The sequence below is a fragment of the Stegostoma tigrinum genome, chromosome X (assembly GCF_030684315.1).
Source record: "Stegostoma tigrinum isolate sSteTig4 chromosome X, sSteTig4.hap1, whole genome shotgun sequence".
Lineage (NCBI taxonomy): Eukaryota > Metazoa > Chordata > Chondrichthyes > Orectolobiformes > Stegostomatidae > Stegostoma > Stegostoma tigrinum.
Window position 1 is genome coordinate 287,094 of NC_081404.1, and position 21,200 is coordinate 308,293.

Here is a 21,200-nt window from a genome sequence, read left to right on the forward strand (position 1 = left end):
CTTTTGATTCTCAAGCATCAATGAATCTGATGTTGCCGCCATTCCATGCAGTGCACAGCACGTCAAACAGGAGTCTTACTCTTGCCATGAGCACTGAGGTAGTATGGGGTCACAACTGTGTCATAGTTCAGAATGAAATTCTACATATAGGGCTATGAAGAGTCATGCAGTTAATTTTATTTGACATGCTATTTCTTTTCTTCACAAATATGCTGGATTTAAAGTGATCTTCACCCTCATTTAAAATGAATTCAATATCCAACCATCTGTAAAACTAGCATATCCAAATTTTAATTTGAGTTCAGTGTTACACAAATATATGACTTTGTTTAAAATTATGTTCGAGTCAACATTAACATTTCATTCCCTGACAGCGGGTGAACTTACTTTTAAACTCCAATTTTCCTTCGGTCTTAATGGAGAGGTGAGCCTTTTTGCAAGCACCAAAAGGCTGCACCAGTTTATGCTAAAACTTACGGAACTCTAAGTTTCACAAATATGTTCCTATTAAACACTAATTCCTATTGAAGCAGTATGAGCTAAATTCATTCAACTGGACAGCCAAAACGGTCAAGATTTTAAAAGCAAGCAACTATTTTGAAGTCACTCTTCGAACTAAATTCCATCTTGGTGTGTGAGAGTCCATAGGTTCCTCACTCTCAACGAACCATTCAACTGTCATGCAATTACTGAAACACACAGACAAAAAACATGAATGTTAACAGTCACTAAGATTTTGAGAGTGATTTGGAATTCGTACTCAATACCCGCTGGGGAAAATCTGTTCCAATCTGGATAGTACTCACTTATCACCATCCCACCTACCTTCCCCAGCACCTCCTCCCCCTCCACACTGTTTGTTTCTGAGCTCCCTTCCACCCTCCATTTCTGAGGAAGGGTCCTGACCCAAAACCTCACCTTTCTTGAGCCTCTGATGCTGCCTGCCCTGCTGTGTTCCTCCAGCTCCACAATGTGTTATCTCAGACACCAACATTGGCAGTTCTTACTATCTGGATAACTCATTCTCACCTTGTCACAAGTGATTTATACTCATTATCTTTTCAGATGACGCATGTACATGTATATACATAAATATACATATGCACATTTATGCCTGAACCACTAACCTCGAGGATATTTTAAAAGAGTCTCTTCATATCTGCATGAAAGAGAAATTATCAAGGTCATAACTTGCATTTTAGGAATAACTCGAACATTAAAAGTACTCTCAGTCAGTGTCCCATTTCCTTGACCAGTCAATTTGATGTGAATCTTTCTTCCAAGTGGAAACTATGACAGCAATTATCTTTGAGACTCAAACATTTCATTGCATCACCAATATTTCCTTGTCTGTTGAAGCATAAGATAATGAAATAATCATGGACAGATTGGCCAACAGTGTAATTTACTGTGTGTTATGGCAACTCAAAATCACAACCATTGAAGTGATCTTTAAAAAGCTGTTGTCATACAACTGAGCACTTTTTGAGATGCAGTGATGAACATACTTCCTGAGATGCAAATAATATATGCCAAATTAATTCCAAAGAAGACCTTTACAATTAAGAAGAAGCAAAAAATCTCTTTACATTGCGAAGCTTGTCAGATTGCGATTAGTCAATGGAAATCGTTCAGAACAATTATTTATTCCCAGATGAAAAGGAAGTGTATACATTTCATGACAACAAAATGTGAGGCTGGATGAACACAGCAGCCCAAGCAGCATCTCAGGAGCACTTTTGTCCTCCTGAGATGCTGCTTGGCCTGCTGTGTTCATCCAGCCTCACATTTTGTTGTCTTGGATTCTCCAGCATCTGCAGTTCCCATTATCTCGTATACATTTCATTTTCACATCTTATCCAAGAGAGAAAACAAAACACCTTCATGAATGCATTGTCAAACAAGAAGACTCACAAAAAAAGTCATTTGGCCCATTGAATATTCCTCCATCATTCGGTGAGATCATGGTTGATCTCATTACATTTATCATGACACAGCATTTCCACCAAACCCTCCTTATAGCTAATACATTCCGATCCAAGTGACATCCTGGTAAATCTCTGTTTCTGTGCCATGCCTTGTCTTTCTAAATATTTATTCAGTCATCTACAAATTTAGCCACAGCACATGCACCTCTTTCCTCCAAGTCATTAATAAACAAGCACAAGAGCTGTGGTTCCTTCAGCGCGACCTCATTTCTTACTGACAAGCCAACCCTGGCATCTCTGTCCATTTGTACCGGAGATAATGGGAACTGCAGATGCTTCAGAATCCAAGGTAACAAAGTGTGGATCTGGATGAACACAGCAGGATGAACACACAGAAGTAGAAGGGTCTCGGCACCAAACGTCAGCTTTTACGCTCCTGAGATGCTGCTTGGCCTGCTGTGCTCATCCAGCTCCACACTTTGTGATCTCTGTCCACTTGCCTGTTCTTTCTATCGGACATGAATCATTGGCTATTTCGCTCCCAACACTTATCCCCTAACAACCACCTCTCTGTGATACCCAGAGTGATGTATCTGTCAATTTCAATCTGCACCACAAACTCATTCACTTTGTTTCATACACTCCCTGCAATTCAATACAAGATCTTCAGTCTGGCATTTACAGCCACCCGTCTTATCTGCTGCAGCTGAAGTGAGACTCCTGACCATTTCCATACTTTTTGTCCTATTACTTGCTCTGGAAACTTTGCTGAGCACTTACCAGCTTCTAACTTTTTCCACAATTTTCCATGCAACTGAGCTCACCCACTCCACACTTTTTATTTTCACGCCCTAGCCCCAGACCTAGCTCTGTATTTTGCGAGGATACTTGTCCCAATATGATTCTCGTCAAGCCTATAACACCAGAACAACTCCCTCCTTCCCCATACCCATGCCAATGTCCCATGAATTCTAACACATTTCTGCCATGCCACCATTTGAACAATGTACATCTATAATTATGTTCACACCGTGCCAAATTGCTCAGATAATAATCCAGAGATTATTACCATTCTGGTTCTGCTTTCTCACCTCAGCACCTCGGTGCTCATAATCCCTCAGCAGAACATCTTTCCTCTTTCTTCCATATCAATGGTACCTGTGTGGACCACGATAGCTGGATTTCTACTCCTCCCACTTCAAGTTCCTTTGTAGCCGAGATGGAATATCCTGAACCTGGGCACCAGGCAGGCATCACTACTTTCGAGACTCTCGATCCTGGTCACAACGAACAGTGTTCATTCTCCAAACTATACTACCTCTGATTATAACCACATTTCACTTTTTATCCCCTCCTGAATGTCCCCCCTGTACCACAGTGCTATAGTCAGTTTACTCATCTTCCCTATACCCTGCACTCTCATCCACACAGGAAGAAAGAATCTCAAACCTGTTAGATAAGATCAAAGGCCAAGGTTCCTTCTGCACTACATCCTGGATCCTTCCACCTGCCCTGTTCTTTGTCACAGTCTCACGTCTCTGGCCACTGACCGAGTTTCAGCTAGTTAATCTAAGGTGTGTGACTGTCTCCTGAAGCACAGCATTCCCTGGTAACTCTGCCCCACATGATTTGTTGATTGGTCAAAACTGAGATTCCAGTTCATCAACCCCGAGCTGGAGTATGGGGCCTGACCACTCGCCCGTCATGTAGGTATAAATCATCATCTGGCCTGGATTCTCCATTTCAATTACTTCGATCTCAATTTGATTTGAAAACATTCTGGTCTTTTAGTTTGTAGCCTGTGAATATTTCTCCGATTTACTTTCAATCTGAAAGCTACCGATAATAGATTCTTAAACCAGTAGCGATCACCAACCAATGAACTTGGTTCACCCTCTCGGTCCCTGATTCTGGCTTCAATTCACCCTGTCTCAAAAAAAAAATGCTTATGAACTATCAGGCAAAAAAAACAAGCAAATGGCACCTCTTACCCTCTGCACTGACTTACCGCATTGCCACCAAGTTCCCCAAAATATATATTCAGTTGGTGCATTTCACTCGAGATGTCATCTCTTCTTCCAGAACGTGCAAAGCATACTGATCCATAGCAATATACTACCTTCAAAACCTCAGCTCTTAGCTTATTACTTTTGAGTACAGTCTCAATGCTTTCTCAAAGTCCAAACACAACACATTTACTGGTTTTCCTCTATTAATTCTCCTCCCAAAACTTCCTCCAAAAACCCAAACAAATTAGCTCTTTCATCAGGCTATGGTGATTCTGTTTGATTAGATGACGATTTTCCAAATGTCCTGCTATTATTTTCTTCCCCTAAATTAATAGGCAACGAATTTGAAAATGTGGCCTCTGGTCGTAAAATCTTTCACAATATTAAGGGAGTGCTGCACTGTCACTGGAGGCCCCAAACCCCAACTCTTCCTCCGGTACATTGATGACTGTATCGGCACCGCCACTTGCTCCCCAGAGGAGCTCGAACAGTTCATCCACTTCACCAACACCTTCCACCCCAACCTTCACTTCACCTGGGCCATCTCCAGCACATCCCTCACCTTCCTGGACCTCTCAGTCTCCATTTCAGGCAACCAACTTGTAACTGATGTCCATTTCAAGCCCACCGACTCCCACAGCTACCTAGAATACACCTCCTCCCACCCACCATCCTGCACAAATTCCATTCCCTATTCCCAATTCCTCCGCCTCCGCCGCTTCTGCTCCCACGATAAGACATTCCACTCCCGCACATCCCAGATGTCCAGGTTCTTCAAGGACCGCAACTTTCCCCCCCACAGTGATCGAGAACGCTCTTGACCGCATCTCCCATATTTCCCGCCACACATCCCTCACACCCCGCCCCCGCCAAAACCGCCGAAAGAGGATCCCCCTCGTTCTCACACACCACCCCACCAACCTGCGGATACAACGCATCATCCTCTGACACTTTCGCCATCTACAAACCGACCCCACCACCCAACACATTTTTCCAACCCCACCCCTGTCTGCTTTCCAGAGAGACCACTCTCTCCGTGACTCCCTTGTTCGCTCCACACTGCCCTCCAACCTCACCACACCCGGCACCTTCCCCTGCAACCGCAGGAAATGCTACACTTGCCCCACACCACCTCCCTCACCCCTATCCCAGGCCCCAAGATGACATTCCACATTAAGCAGAGGTTCACCTGCACATCTGCCAATGTGATATACTGCATCCACTGTACCCGGTGTGCCTTCCTCTACATTGGGGAAACCAAGCGGAGGCTTGGAGACCGCTTTGCAGAACACCTCCGCTCAGTTCGCAACAAACAACTGCACCTCCCAGTCGCAAAACATTTCCACTCCCCCTCCCATTCTTTGGATGACATGGCCATCATGGGCCTCCTGCAGTGCCACAATGATGCCACCCGAAGGTTGCAGGAACAACAACTCATATTCCGCCTGGGAACCCTGCAGCCTAATGGTATCAATGTGGACTTCACCAGCTTCAAAATCTCCCCTTCCCCAACCGCATCCCTAAACCAGCCCAATTCGTCCCCTCCCCCCACTGCACCACACAACCAGCCCAACTCTTCCCCTTCACCCACTGCATCCCAAAACCAGTCCAACCTGTCTCTGCCTCCCTAACCTGCTCTTCCTCTCACCCATCCCTTCCTCCTATCCCTAGCCGCACCCCCATCTACCTACTAACCTCATCCCGCCTCCTTGACCTGTCCGTCTTCCCTGGACTGACCTAGCCCCTCCCTACCTCCCCACCTATACTCTCTCCACCTATCTTCTTTTCTCTCCATCTTCGGTCCGCCTCCCCCTCTCTCCCTATTTATTCCAGAACCCTCACCCCATCCCCCTCTCTGATGAAGGGTCCAGGCCCGAAACGTCAGCTTTTGTGCTCCTGAGATGCTGCTTCGCCTGCTGTGTTCATCCAGCCTCACACTTTATTATCTTGGATTCTCCAGCATCTGCAGTTCCCATTATCTATGGTGATTCTGTTTGATTAGATTCTGATTTTCCAAATGTCCTGCTATTATTTTCTTCATAGTTGATTGCCACATATTTCCAACAATAGATGTTAGGCTGGTTCGGTTGTAGTTATCTTTGTTTTGCCTCTCTCCTTTTTAAATAGGGATGTCACATCAGCAGTTTTCCAGCCCTCAGATGCTTCTCTCGAATCTAAAGCTTTTTGGGAAATTACAGTCAATGCATACACCGACTCTGAAGCTCATTGTTTAGAATCTTAGAAAGTAAACCATCACGGCAAAGAGTACAATCTGCTTTCACTCCATTAGATTGTCTACTACAACTTCTCTCATGGTACTGATGGTGTGGTAGTGATGTGTTTAATTCCTCCCTGTATTCTTTAGTAATAAGGGGATCCTTGAAGTATCTTCCACTGTAAAGACTACCCTTTTCTCATTATCACTGATAATGGGAAGCTCAGATGCTGGAGAATCCAAGATAACAAAGTGTGAAGCTGGATGAACACAGCAGGCCAAGCAGCATCTCAGGAGCACAAAAGCTGATGTTTCAGGCCTAGACCCTTTTCTCATTATCATTGTTTCTTGATTTAAAAATTAACCTGGCCGTTACAGCCTAGCATATGATTAATGGCATTACCTCGAAAATCTTCTTGGCTAAAGTGTTCAATAAATTGCTACAACCTGAAAGAAGTAATTCTCCCCCTAAATTAATAGGCAACCAATTCGAAAATGTGGCCTCTGATCGTAAAATCTTTCACAAATGGGAGTAATCTCCACGGATATACACTATCAAGCCTCTTCAGAATCTTACATGTTGAAAAAATCAGATTTTTAAAAATCTTATAAACTCCAATGAATGTCGTCCCACCCTGCCCAACTTTCATAAGCATAGCAATCCCCTACGCCATTTCCGAAATCAACCCAGTCAACATGAGGTGTACGGCCTCCGCAGCACTCGCTCTGTGGCCGTACATGACTTGTAAGTTACCATCCTGCTGCTACGACTCTACTTCTATTTACGATGCAGTCCTCTGTCCATCCTCACATATTACCCTTGAACACATGGGCTCTTTTCTTTTGAGACACCTTATGAGCTGTACCTTATCAAATGCTTTGTTGAAATCTCAATGTACTACATCAACTGGTGGTCCTTCATCAGTAATGTTTGTTTCCTTCTCAAAGCACTGTAGCAAGTTTGTCAAGTATTATTTCCCCTTTATGAAAGGATGTTAACTCTGTAGGATGTTATAGCACACTCAGTACCCTGTTATTTCATCTTTCATTGCCGGCATGAACATCTACCCAGGTTGACCTAAATTGGCAATACTTGCTTGCTATTTTGTCGAAGTATCTTTCTGATAATGGTGTTATGTTCACAATCTTTCAATCCTCTGAGAATTTTCCACAATCTGAGGATTCTTGGAAGATTATCATCAGTGCCTCCATTGTATCGGTAGCTGCATTGTTCAACATGAGAGGATACAACTCATCATACCCCTTGGATATTTTCTCTACTGATTGCAGTCATGTTTGGAATTCTGTGCAGTGACATTCACTTTTAACAGTTTGCTAAATACTACCAGGAACAGAAATTGTGATCCAGGTGCAACTAAACTAAAGCTTTCAGCACGGAAGAAAGTCTTTCAATTCATTATGAACCTAATAACTCCTGAAAAGGGCAATACAATTTGCCTCAGTCCATAATGTTCTTTCTCGAACATCCTGAGATGCATTATCTGTATTTCTTCAAATTTACCACAGAATCTGTTTCAATCACCCTTTCAGCAATACGCATGACAACAATTCGGCATTCTTAGTCCCTCTGTAGCCTCCGTTGCACATGTGCATTGTTAGCTGATTATTTGTTTGTGTGCCTGCTTTATTGCTCAAATGGATCAAGGTAAGTTGGTGTTCTTTTGTCATCAAAACTATTGCCACCTCACTCTCATCTTCCTTGTTTTATCCCTCTGCTGGAATCTTTAATTTGTCGACATATCTGAAATATGTTGTTGAATGGTGATAATAAACTCATATTACACTTGGGAACCCTGCAGCCCAATAGCATCAATGTGGACTTCACCGGCTTCAAAATCTCCCCTTCCCCCACCACATCCCTAAACCAGCCCAGTTCGTCCCCTCCCCCCACTGCACCACACAACCAGCCCAGCTCTTCCCCTCCACCCACTGCATCCTAAAACCAGTCCAACCTGTCTCTGCCTCCCTAACCTGTTCATCCTCTCACCCATCCCTTCCTCCCACCCCAAGCCGCACCTCCATCTCCTACCTACTAACCTCATCCCACCTCCTTGACATGTCCGTCTTCCCTGGACTGACCTATCCCCTCCCTACCTCCCCACCTATACTCTCCTCTCCACCTATCTTCTTTTCTCTCCATCTTCGGTCCGCCTCTCCCTCTCTCCCTATTTATTCCAGAACCCTCACCCCATCCCCCTCTCTGATGAAGGGTCTCGGCCCGAAACGTCAGATTTGTGCTCCTGAGATGCTGCTGGGCCTGCTGTGTTCATCCAGCCTCACGTTTCACTATGTTGTTGAATGGATTGGGTTTTGTGCCATTTCATCCCCCACAGACCCTCTACCGATGCTTTCGCTTGTTCTAACAGTTATTTCCTTGCAGAGTGGAAAATGCAGTTTGAAAGCAATGGAACATTATTGATGAAGAAGTTGATGCATAAATTGCTGTGATCTTCTAAACAACAAACTCACCTTCAATTCTTTCTCAGTCAGAGCATTATGCCGGCGCAAATGAATCGTGTTCTCAATGGGACTTCCAAAAACATGGAATTGAATTTGCATATTGATTTCTTCTTCCCTCTTCAGAAATGCAATGTCGCATCGTCATGAAGCTTCCAAGGCAATGATTGTGTCCTTCAATGAAGGGAAAAGTGACTTTTAGATTCATGGAAATATTTCAGTACTTCCAAATACATGAAAGGCAAACATTCCCCCTGCATGCTGACCCAAGTCCGCAAGACTAGGGCATGACCCAGTCTCATTTTATCGTATCTTTCTGATTTTACATGCCACGGGATCATCATTGCAGTGTAACAGAAATGTTGATCATGGAAATTTATCAGCGTTTTCTTAAATAATGGCAAGTTTTCAACACCTTGCAAGTCGATGAAGGCTCAATCTCATGACACCTTGCCTGCTGCACAAAGACATTCTTACACTGCTTTCAATGTTAGGGCTCAAACAAAACACACTCATTACACAAATGCATCAACACACTACTTTCAATAGGATCTGGCTCAGGCTTGGAGGGCCGAAGGGCCTCTTCCAGTGCTGTAATTTTCTTTGTTCTTTGACCAAATAAAAAGGAAAAGGGAGGTGTACACCAGTCATCAAGAGAACAAGAGTCCCTGTAGACGCACTAACGTCAACCAGGCCAACATCCCCAGCACTGAGGCACTGACCATCCTCAATCAGCTACAATGGGCTGGACACTTCATCTGTATGACTGACACGAAACTCTCCGCATGTTGTCATCCCAGCTTCAAAACAGCAGGCGAGACCCAGATGTGCAGAGGAAGCACTCGGTGATAAACTCAAGGCCTCAATGGTGAAGTGCAACATTCCTGCAGACACCTGGGAATCGCCAGCCTAAGACGGTCCAAAGCCTGAGGAGAACCTGGGAAGGCATCAAACACCTCGAGGCTTGCCTTTGGAAACAGTGGAAGCCATGCAGCCATACCAAACCTCCCTCACCCCTTCCCACGACTGCCTTCTGCCCCGAGTGCAACAGAGCCTACGGTAGCTGCATCGGTCTGTACAGCCGCTGATCAATTCAGCCTGAGAGTGGGAGAGTGTCAGAGTGTCATCCATATCTGCGAGAAACCACCATGATCATGATGTATAGTGTGCAGGGGCATCTCGTCATAGCAATTCAGAGAACAAATACAGGGCAACACAACGCTGGTGACCAAGATTAGGATTAGGGAGAATCTCAAAATCTTCGACAAGTGTCTCAGAGGGAAAGAGAAAACCCAGGGAAAACCAAGTCTCATTAGGGATGAAGAGGCAAATCAATGGTTTGAACTGGACAGCAATTGTCAGGTGTTAAACGAGAACTTCACATCAGCTTTTACATGTGAGAAGGAGCACACAATTCCCGAGCAGAATTAACAGAGACTGGGGAGATGTCAGGTGTTTTGGTGAATTTAAAATTGGACAAATCCCAGGTTTGGATGAGGTGTATGCCAAGATGCCCAGGGAGATGAGAGAAAAAATTCCACTCGCCCTCATACAGAGCTTTCCAAAGTACCAAGGGACTGGAGAACAGGTAAGATAGTTCCACTTATCAAAATGCGTGACAAACATAAAGCAGAGTATCACAGACCGGTGAGTATCACATCAGTAGATAGGAAAATATTGGAGAAAATTCTGACGGCAGGCTTAATTTCCTTTGAAAGAAGCAGGGTTTGATCAGCAACGGTCAGCATAGCTTTGTCAGACGGAGGTCATGCCTCACAAACCTAGATGATCCTTTCAAAGAGGTGACGGAGTGTGCAGATGGGAGTTGATGTAGTGAAAATAGATTTCAGCAAAGACTTGGACAGGGTCCCAAATGGGAGCGTAGCAAAGAAGGTAAAGCTCGGGGGGTCCAGGAAAATACAGCAAGTTGAATCCAAAGTTACAGATTGGTCAAATGGGCAGGTCAGTGGTAGATGGGATGTTAACCCTGATCAGTCGGGTAATGCAATTTGGACAAACTAACAAGGCAAGGAATCATTCAAAGAAATGCCAGGACACTAGGAAGGTCAGAGGAATGGTGTGATCTTGGGGTACTCGTCCACAGATTCCTGAACATGGAATGGCAGCTTAAAAGGGCAGTTCAGAAAGTATATGGCTCAAGAGCTGTACAGGACTTTGGTTAGGCCCCAGCTGAAGTGCTCAGTGCAGTTCTGGTCTCTCCATTATAGGAAGGAGGTGTTTGCATTTGAGCATGTGTGGAGGACATTCATCAGGATGTTCTGAGGGGATGAAGCATTTTAACTCTTTGGAGAGTCTGGATAAGTTTGCGTTCGTAATAACTGCCAATGCTGGAGTCTGAGATCACACAGTGTGGAGCTGGAGGAACACTGCAGGCCAGGCAGCATCATTGTTGCTGATCTCTGATTAAGGGTCTAGGCCTGAAACATCAGCTTTTGCGCTCCTGAGATGCTGCTTGGCCTGTTGTGTTCAGCCAGCTCCACACTTTATTCTCTTGGATTCTCCAGCATCTGCAGTTTCCATTGTCTCTAGCATCACTGTTTTATCTGGATAAGGTTGGATTGTTTTCTTTCGAGTAGAGAGGGTTGAAGGAGGTCCTGAAAAAATTGTTTGGATTAATATGGGTATAGGTGAGGTAAAAAGAAGGTCCATAATGGGGTCGGTGGCGGGGGTCAGTGGTGGTAGAGGAAGAGATACGCACATTTAAGCTAAAAGCTCAGAAGGAATTTCAGGAAAGAAAAGAGACCCAGAAGGTGCTGGGGGGTTGGAATTCATTGTCTGGGACTTCAGTTGAGGTGGATAATCTTTTCACATGAAAGAAAAAGGGTTGGTACAGCACTTAAAATGAAATAACATTCAAGGCAATTGGCCTATTGCTAGAACATGAGCCAAATGTCAACTTAGTGTGGCTTCAGTGGTTACAGACACAATGGAATGAAGTGCCTGTCCAATTCTGGAGAATTCTCTGATTCTGGAGCAGGGGACAGTGAGGGGACAGCACAGGACAGTTCACCTATCTTCTCCTTTATCCATCTTCTATCTGCCTCCCGACTTCTCCCTATTTTTTACAGAATCCCCTTCTCCTCCCCCGGTTTTCAAGAAGGGTCTCAATCTGAAACGTCAGCTTTCTTCCTTCTCTGATGCTGATCGGCCCGCTGTGTTCATCCAGTTCTACACCTTGTTCTCTCAGATCCTCCTACTACCTCTGAGGAAACTTCCTTGTTTTTGCACCGAAACTGTGGTGAGAATGTGGAACGCACCGACTGTGTGGGTGGTAGAGGCAGAAACCACGATAACATTTAACAAGTCTGTGATTGGGCATTTGAGATGCCAAGGCATACAAGGCTCTGGGTCGAGTGCTGGGAAATGTGATGAGAATAGTTCGGGACTTGCATCTTGTGAGGGCACATACAATTTGCTGAAGGGTCTGTTCCATTGCCATAGCACTCTATTATGCTGTCCCTCAATGATCCTACGACAAGTAAGTGAAGGTTTACAGAAACAGGAACTTTTAAAGGACAATGCCAAAAGGAAAAGTGATGCACAGACAAAGTGCATGTAAGAATTTAACCAAGGATTAACACCATTGAAGAACTGGAATTTGTGCCAATGCACCAAACCTGCAGATGAAAATGCAGTGTCCAGTTTGATTGCAAACTGCAACAACCACCAGTTAGTAACATGATCAATGGAAATATCTGAATGCCTGCTGTTGTGATCTCAAGCATTTACCTGCGTCGAGTGAAATCCACCACCATAGTTCTGTTGCATCGTTAGCCACCTCGCAATCAGTGTTGCATAGTCAATATCGTTCCTTGACAACGCTTGAAGCAAGGCATAAGCAGTGGTTTCCACAGTCATCGCAGAAGCCTGTGCTGCTTCAATTGGATACGGCTTCTCGTCCTCCAACAATGGAGGCTTTCCAGTTACCAACAGCACAATCTGTCATTTGACAAAGGGATTAGCTGAGAATAAAGTTTACATCATATAGATTTTTGTTTGCATTTCACCAACACAACAATGGTTTTGCTGGTCAAGATCCAGCATTATCTCACGACTGATGTCTATAACATTCTCCATACTTCCCGCTCAGTGATGGGTCCTTTTGTTTGGGAAAAATAGGCACCTTCGAATGCAAATGAATCAAGATGAGCTTTAGTTTCTCATCAGGCTACAAGGCAGTTATTACAAGATGTTATGAACAAAAGGTGTAGGAGCAGATGAAACCATTCATAGCATCAGTCTGGATGATCTTCTTGCCCTCATCCTGAGGAGGCATCACAGATCTTAACTTACACGCAATTCAAATTATTTCACGCAATGACAAGACTGAATGCTCTGGATACTGCAAATGCCATGGCACCTGGCAGTATCCCACAAACTGTATTGGAACAATGTGCCCCAAGGTCACCACACCAACAGTAAATGTTTTCCAGTACATTTTTAAACACTTGCAACACTCACATTTCAGAGAAAGATGACCTATCATGTAATAGTCAGACAAAATGTGCTGACCAATTATGGCCTCAGTGTATTCTCAATCATCAGCAAAGTAACGCAACATCTGGATGACAGTGCTGTCAAACAGCTGCACACTAAGGTTCAGTTTCCTTTTCGTCATGCCACACTTCTCGTAACCTCATTCAGGATTTACCACAAATATGATCAGAGATCCTGAGCTTGAAAAGGAAGGAAACTGCAATCTGTCATTTCCACCAAGGCAACTTCTGATTGAATGTGGTGTGAAGCAGAGGAATAGAAAATTGAGTCAGTGGCATTCACTGGATATCTGCACTGGTTGAAGTCATGTCTTCATTTGAACCAAAGTGGAGACATGAACGTTCATTGAATATTGTCCAGGTGTCGAACAGAATTCATGACTTTTCCAACAGTGAAGTCAACGATGAGAAAATACAGTGAGACTTGGACAACGATCAGGCTTGGCCTGATAAAGGATAAGTAACATTTGCACCAGACAAGTGCTAAGCAGCAATCAGCTCCAACAAGAGAGAATATGACCATATCACAAAATTCCATGTCCTTACCCTAACTGGGTCAGTTATATAATCAGCAGTACCCAGGTCCATGGTACAAACCGCCCTGCTGTGGAAGAGGGTCAGGAAAATCCAAGTGAGTGATCGTGGTTGGAGACTCATTCGTTGGGGGCAGAGTTTCTGTAGCCACATTTGAGACACCAGGGCTGTGTGTTGCTTCCCTGGTACCAAGGTCAAGGACATCTCTGAGTGGCTGCAACAAATGAATGCGTGGTTAAGGAGCTGGTACTGGGCTAGGCTTTCAGGTTCATGGATAATTGCGACTGCTTCTTGGGCAAGGGGTGACCTGTGTAACAGGGATGGCTTGCACCTAAACTGAACGGGAACAAATACCCTCACAGGGAGGTTTGCTCGTGCTACTTGGGAGGATTTAAAGACTGGCAGGCAGCTGGGAACCAGAGCAGCAGGTCAGCAAGTAGATGAATTGATGGCAGGTACATGTTAGGGCCAATAAATCAGAAAAGAATGGCAGTCAGAGACAGGTACATGAACATGATGGCACAAACAAGCTGAAATATGTTTATTTCACTGCAAAGAGTATTATAGGTAAGGCAGATGAGCTCAGAGCCTGGATCAGTACATGGGTCTCTGATGTTGAGGCTATTACAGGGGCTTGGTTGAGACAGAGACAGGACTGGGTGCTCAATGTTCCAGGGTTTCATTGCTTTAGACAAGATAGAGGGAAAGATAAAAGAAGGAGGTGCACTCCTAACCTGTGGGAAATGTTAAATCTGCACCTGGAGAGGACATTCTGGAGGGCTTGCCCACTGAGGTAATATAGGTAGCATTCAAAAATAAGATAGACACAATCACTCTGATCAGCTTAAACTAATAGCCTGCTCCCCTGTTGCCACTGACACACTGAGGAACAAATATGTAGGCAGCTTTTGAAACGATGCAATAAGTCAGAGTTGTCACAGTCAGTGAATTTAACCTCCACAGTATTGACTGGGACTCCCTTACAACAAGAGTTTAAATGAGGCTGAATGAACACAGCAGGCCAAGCAGCATCTCAGGAGCACAAAAGCTGACGTTTCGGGCCGAGACACTTCATCAGAGAGGGGGATGGGGAGAGGGAACTGGAATAAATAGGGAGAGAGGGGGAGGCGGACCGAAGATGGAGAGTAAAGAAGATGGGTGGAGAGAGTTTAGGTGGGGAGGTAGGGAGGGGATAGGTCAGTCCAGGGAAGACGGACAGGTCAAGGAGGTGGGATGAGGTTAGTAGGTAGATGGGGGCGCGGCTAGGGTTGGGAGGAAGGGATGGGTGAGAGGAAGAACCGGTTAGGGAGGCAGAGACAGGTTGGACTGGTTTTGGGATGCAGTGGGTGGGGGGGAAGAGCTGGGCTGGTTGTGTGGTGCAGTGGGGGGAGGGGACGAACTGGGCTGGTTGAGGGATGCAGTAGGGGAAGGGGAGATTTTGAAACTGGTGAAGTCCACATTGATACCATTAGGCTGCAGGGTTCCCAGGCGGAATATGAGTTGCTGTTCCTGCAACCTTCGGGTGGCATCATTGTGGCAGTGCAGGAGGCCCATGATGGACATGTCATCTAGAGAATGGGAGGGGAAGTGGAAATGGTTTGCGACTGGGAGGTGCAGTTGTTTGTTGCGAACTGAGCGGAGGTGTTCTGCAAAGGGGTCTCCAAGTCTCCGCTTGGTTTCCCCAAAGTAGAGGAAGCCACACCGGGTACAGTGGATGCGGTATACCACATTGGCAGATGTGCAGGTGAACCTCTGCTTAATATGGAATGTCATCTTGGGGCCTGGGATAGGGGTGAGGGAGGAAGTGTGGGGGCAAGTGTAGCATTTCCTGCGGTTGCAGGGGAAGGTGCCGGGTGTGGTGGGGTTGGAGAGCAGTGTGGAGCGAACAAGGGAGTCACGGAGAGAGTGGTCTCTCCGGAAAGCAGGCAGGGGTGGGGATGGAAAAATGTGTTGGGTGGTGGGGTCGGATTGTAAATGGCGAAAGTACCTGCACAGGCACCAAACCCCACCTCCTCCTCCGTTACATTGATGACTGTATCGGCGCCGCCTCTTGCTCCAGAGGAGCTCGAACAGTTCATCCACTTCACCAACACCTTCCACCCCAACCTTCACTTCACCTGGGCCATCTCCAGCACATCCCTCACCTTCCTGGACCTCTCAGTCTCCATCTCAGGCAACCAGCTTGTAACTGATGTCCATTTCAAGCCCACCGACTCCCACAGCTACCTAGAATACACCTCCTCCCACCCACCCTCTGCAAAAATTCCATTCCCTATTCTCAATTCCTCCACCTCCGCCGCATCTGCTCCCACGATAAGACATTCCACTCCCGCACATCCCAGATGTCCAAGTTCTTCAAGGGCCGCAACTTTCCCCCCACAGTGATCGAGAACGCCCTTGACCGTGTCTCCCGTATTTCCCGCAACACATCCCTCACACCCCGCGCCCGCCACAACCGCCCTAAGACGATCCCCCTCGTTCTCACACACCACCCTACCAACCTCCGGATACAACGCATCATCCTCCGCCACTTTCGCCATTTACAATCCGACCCCACCACCCAACACATTTTTCCATCCCCACCCCTGCCTGCTTTCCGGAGAGACCACTCTCTCCGTGACTCCCTTGTTCGCTCCACACTGCCCTCCAACCCCACCACACCCGGCACCTTCCCCTGCAACCACAGGAAATGCTGCACTTGCCCCCACACCTCCTCCCTCACCCCTATCCCAGGCCCCAAGATGACATTCCACATTAAGCAGAGGTTCACCTGCACATCTGCCAATGTGGTATACTGCATCCACTGTACCCGGTGTGGCTTCCTCTACATTGGGGAAACCAAGCGGAGACTGGGAGACCGCTTTGCAGAACACCTCCGCTCAGTTCGCAACAAACAACTGCACCTCCCAGTCGCAAACCATTTCCACTTCCCCTCCCATTCTCTAGATGACATGTCCATCATGGGCCTCCTGCACTGCCACAATGATGCCACCCGAAGGTTGCAGGAACAGCAACTCATATTCCGCCTGGGAACCCTGCAGCCTAATGGTATCAATGTGGACTTCACCAGTTTCAAAATCTCCCCTTCCCCCACTGCATCCCTAAACCAGCCCAGTTCGTCCCCTCCCCCCACTGCACCACACAACCAGCCCAGCTCTTCCCCCGCACCCACTGCATCCCAAAACCAGTCCAACTTGTCTCTGCCTCCCAAACCGGTTCTTCCTCTCACCCATCCCTTCCTCCCAACCCTAGCCGCGCCCCCATCTACCTACTGACCTCATCCCACCTCCTTGACCTGTCCGTCTTCCCTGGACTGACCTATCCCCTCGCTACCTCCCCACCTAAACTCTCTCCACCTATCTTCTTTACTCTCCATCTTCGGTCCGCCTCCCCCTCTCTCCCTATTTATTCCAGTTCCCTCTCCCCATCCCCCTCTCTGATGAAGTGTCTAGGCCCGAAATGTCAGCTTTTGTGCTCCTGAGATGCTGCTTGGCCTGCTGTGTTCATCCAGCCTGACATTTTATTATCTTGGAATTCTCCAGCATCTGCAGTTCCCATTATCTTTAAATGAGGCTAAATTTGTTAAGTCTATCCAAGAGAGTTTCTTGACACAATATATGGATAGAAGATGGGCCATACTGGACTTTGTAATGGTCAGGTAACTGGTGAGAAGGGTGGGAAAGCATGTTGGAAATAGTGATCACAACTCCTTCAATTTCAATTGCTGTGAAGAAGGGCAAGTCAGGACCTTGGGGGAGAGTAAATTATATCAATTTTAGGTAGGAGCTGGGGAGTGTTAATTGGGAGGAGCTGTCACATTTGCCATATGGGAATTGTTTGAAGGCCTGCTTATGAGTTTAGGATCAGGAAGGAAGAAGGACAAGGATGGCAAGGTAAAGACCCTTGGATAATTGGGGAGGTTGTGAAGTTAGTCAAAAGGGAAAATCAAAAATACGTCAGGTTTAGGAAGCTAAAATAGAACAGGGCCGACATAAAAAAAGCAGAAAAAGAAAGGGCGATGAAATGACCTTGGCAAGGAGGGTTAAAGGAAATCCCAAGGCATTCTAAGAGGATAAACAGGGAGAAAGTAGGACCATTCAGGATAAAGGAGGGAGCTTGTGTACGGAAGCAGAGGATGTGGGCAAAATCCTAAATGAGTACTCTGCATCACTATTCACTCAGGCGAAGGGTGTGGAGGATAGTGGGATTTGTGTGGAGCATGCTCATATGATAACAGCATTTTGAGATCAACAAAGAGCATTAAGGTGGATAAGTCCTCAGGACCCAATGGTATCTACTCAAGGGTTTTTGAGTGAGGTGAGAGAGGAGATTGTCAGGGCATTATGCAATATCTTTGTATCCTTGGTCGCCACTGGAGGGGTACTGGAGGACTAGCAAGTTGCTAAATGTTCTTCTTCTGTTCAAGAAGGGAAATAGGGTCAATCCAGGAAACTAGAGACTAGTGAGTCTCTCATCGTTCATTGGGAAGCTATTGGAGAGAATTCTTAGGGATTGTATTTATCTGTATTTGGAACAGCATTGCCCAATTAGGGACAGTCAGCATGGCTTTGTGCAGGGCAGGTCATGTCTTACTAACTTGATCGAATTTTTTGAGGAGCTAACTAATGTGATCATTGAAGGTAGAGTAGTGGATATTGTCGACAGGGATTTTAGCAAGGCTTTCAACAAGGTGCCTCACGGTAGGATCATCCAGAAGATTAAGATCCATGGGGTCTGTGGTCACTCAACTGCTTGGATTCACAACTGGCTTGCCCAGAGAACACAGAGGGTGGTGGTGGAAAGGTGCTTTTCAGGCTGCAGATCCAGGACTATTCTGTTCTGCAGGGATCTGTACTGGGACCTCTGCTGTTGTGGTATATATAAAATGACCGAGGTGAAAATATAGATGGATGGGTTAGTAAGTTTGTAGGCGATAGAATGATTGGTAGAGTGGTAGTTAGGGTAGAAAGTCATAAAAGGATACAGAAGGATACAGATCCGTTGCAGAAATGGCAAGTGAATTTTAATCCATTAAGTGTGAAGTGCTCCACTTTGGGAAATTAAATGTTAAGGAAAAATATACAGTTAATGGCAAGACCCTGAACAGCATTTGTGTATACAGGGATCTTGGGATTCAGTTCATCGCTCCCCGAAAGGGGCCACACAAGTTGATAGAGTGGTAAAGAAGACGCATGGCATGCTTGCCTTTATTAGTTGGGGAATCGAGCACAAGAATCAGGATGTCATGTTCCAGCTTTAGAACACTTTGGTTCGGCCTTAAGTATTGCACTCTTAAGAATCGTATCCAATTCTGGTCGTCATGTTCCAGGAAGGATGTGGAGGTTTTGAATAGTGTGCAAAAGAGGTTGCCTGGATTTGAGGGCTTGAGCTAGAAAGGGGAGGCTGGAAAGACTCAGGCTATTTTCTCTGCAGACGTTGAGGGAAGACTTGATAGAGGTTTACAAATTTATGACATGCATCGACAGATTCTGACTGTAACCCTTCTCCCAGATTTGAAATGTCTAAAACTGGGGGCATGTATTTAAGGCGAGAGGGGGAAAGTTCAAACGAGATGTCAGAGACAATTCTTATGTACAGAGAGTGGTCGGAGTCTGAAAAGCACTGCTGGGGTGGCTGTGGAAGCAGATACAATAGGGCCGTTTCAGACACTTTTACATAAGTACATGAATATACAAGGAATGTAGGGATATGAATCAAGGACATTCAGAAGGGTTTAGCTAAATTTGGCACCATGTTCGGCACAACATTGCACGCCAAAGGGCCTGTTCCTCTGCTGAAGTGTTCTCGGATCTATGTTAATCAATGCGACTGGAACCATAGATCAGAGACAATAGATTCTACGGCAAGTAACTCACTTTGGACTTCTCAACATCTGTCCACTGCCAATAAACTCCAAATCCGGGTGTCAATGAAATACTCTTCACTCAGCTGAACGAGTGCGACTCCGACAACACTATCGATAAACGACAGCAATGCAGTCAAAACATCCCATTGATTGATCCCCCTTCTTACGTAAGGATATAGGAAAACAAGTAGGCCATTCAATCCTTCAAACACTTTCTACCATCCAATGAGATTATAACTTAATTGTGGCCTACCTCCATATTGCCTTTGGTCCATATCCCTCAATACTTTTTTTTCCTTTCGGTCGAACTGAAAATTTACAATTAACAATGGATCTAGAATGAACTGTTGTTTGAGATGGGGAGTTACAACGAGACAATGCACCAATTCATCAAACTCCTTCCACAGTACCTGATAATTGTGTGATCCCTACCACCCAAAAATATTTAAAGAGCAGCTCCAGAATCTGCATGTTCCCTGTCAAAATCAGCAGAATCCTGATGTGGAACTGTATGACTGTTACTTCATTTCCACTGAGTAAAAGCAATTCATCTCCTGTCCTCAGTATTTCATTAATATATTCATACCACGTGCATTGCAGCTATTCAACAGGCCAATTCTCCACAACCTTCTCAACAGCAATTCTGGATGGATAGCAAATGCAGCCCAAGAAAGCAACATCAATGACATGCTCGTGAATTTTAAAAATTATATTGACAATATTTATGGATTATAACAAATCCCAGACTTCATGACGTCTCAAATCCATTCTCCCCCTCTCCCCACTGCTTGGATGTGCATTCATGATTGCGATTTACAAAGAACAGCAACTAATTTGAAACAATTAACTTGCAAAAATAGAACAGAAATCTAGTTCTGTGCAAAACCAATGCGAAACAGATAGGAGCAGATAGCGAAGGGGACTGTTGGAGAATGCAGAATATAGACAGATTGGAGAGTTAGGTGGAGAAATGGCAGATGAAGTTCAATCCAGGCCATTGCAAGGTGATGCATTTTGGAAAATCCAATTCAAGAGCGAACTGTACGGTGAATGGAAAAGGCCTGGGGAAAATTGATGCACAGAGAGATCTGGGTGTCCAGGTCCATTGCACCCAGACGGTGGCAATGCAGGTCAATAGAGTGGTCAAGAAGGCATACGGCATGCTTTCATTCATCAGACAGGGTATCAAGTACAAGATTTGGCACGTCATGTTACAGTTTTATAGGACTTTGGTTCACATTTGGAATACGGCGTACAGTTCTGGTCGCCACATTACCAATAGGATGTGAATGCTTTGGAGATGGTGCAGAGGAGGTTCACCAGGATGTTACCTGGTATGGAGGGCACTAGCTATGAACAGAGGTTGAGTAGATTGGGATTATTTACATGAGAAAGACGGAGATTGAAGGGGGGGGACCTGATTGATGTCGACAAAATCATGAGAGGTATAGACAGGGTGGATAGCAAGAAGCTTTCTATCCCAGAGTGGGGGGACTCAATTACTGGTCGTCACAATTTCAAGGTGAGAGGGGAAAAGTTTAAGGCATACGCGTGGAAAGTTCTTTATGCAGAGAGTCGTGGGTGCCTGAAACGCGTTGCCAACGCAGGCGGTAGAGGCGGGCACAATAGCGTCATTTAAGATGTATCTAGACA

The 21,200-nt window shown here is 45.5% G+C and overlaps 1 long non-coding RNA gene across 1 annotated transcript; it reads right to left on the reverse strand.

The window, feature by feature from the left end:
• Nucleotides 1–1,228: 1,228 nt before the first annotated feature.
• LOC132207533 (uncharacterized) lies at nt 1,229–12,451 on the reverse strand. Its single transcript, XR_009443512.1, has 3 exons — nt 12,381–12,451; nt 8,643–8,804; nt 1,229–1,290 (listed from the first exon to the last, which is right to left on the reverse strand). It is a non-coding gene; the product is annotated as an uncharacterized LOC132207533 (long non-coding RNA).
• Between the last annotated feature and the right edge of the window lie 8,749 nt (nt 12,452–21,200).